We start from the raw sequence: 1232 nt of genomic DNA on the forward strand, positions 1-1232 counted from the left end.
TAATTATTGCCGAAAATGTGGTATTATAACGTACGAATTTATAAGAGAAAATGAACATTTTGGTTATGAAATGGTGACGTGGGTAATTAGGATTGTGATTTTGGAAACCTCTGCACACAAGTGAATCATATTTTAAATACTTAAATTCATATTATATTTAAATTAAAGATAACTAATAACATACAATGATAGAAAAAACAATAAATTTAAAATAATTAGAATTAGATATTGTTATTAAAAACAAAAATAATCACAAAAAAAAGTTAAATGAATGTGTCTTTCTGCTGTTCTCTCTCAAAAATGAGTTTGTCGGAACAATAGGACATTTAAGGGTGGAAATTGAAAGGACAAAATAAAAGGGAAACGTCAAAGACGTCCTGATGAGAGAAAAAATCTGTTCCTCGAAGACAAAAGTGAGGAGCACAAGCGGTGTGAAGTATATAAGAGTCATCGCCATTAGTATTGGAGTGTCTTTGTAGACAAACCGTTTGCCTTTGTTTTTGAGAATGAAATACATTTTGATTATATTAAACCGACAATCTTTCCCAAGACAAAACAGCGAAAATATGAGTGGGTAAATAGTAAGGTACAACACACTCAGATGACTCATTAACTCCATCAATTTTTTTAAATAAAAATCCATAATATTACTCATCATCTCGTCGAGGAGCAACGCGTAAAGTGTCTCGATAATACTCTTAACGTCACTCATGAAATTTTCTCGCACAAAAGCGTTTTTTAAAACAAACGATGAGGGCGTAGAATATAACAAAACCGTATGTCATTTGCATGTTTTCGTACCACCCGACCCTTTTCCAATACCAAATTGAACAAAGTAAACCGAAAATTATATGCAGGACGAAGAACAACAACCCATTTGTTCTGTTGACAAAGTCCTGACATAAAGTACACATTGAAGGTTGTGGCCCAAGGAACAAAAAAATGAAAAAGGCAACCCACAGTATTGCGCTCATTCCTGGAATTACAGTCTGCTTACTGTACCACCAAATACTTTTTAAGACAACTTTGAGATCGTACATTCCGTTGCTTTCTTCCAAGACAGCGCAATTGCAAAATGGCTTTCGGTCAAGTGACGTCTTTGAAGGGTCACTCACCACGTGTTCCATCCACCTTCCTGTTATTTTTTATTGCAGTTTTAAAACACCCAACCCCGAAGAGGAACAAAAAGACCAAATCGTCTGAACAAGCCATTTCAATAACAATTTTATTTT

Source organism: Entamoeba invadens, assembly GCF_000330505.1.
Source record: "Entamoeba invadens IP1 unplaced genomic scaffold scaff_1105074725685, whole genome shotgun sequence".
Lineage (NCBI taxonomy): Eukaryota > Evosea > Mastigamoebida > Endamoebidae > Entamoeba > Entamoeba invadens.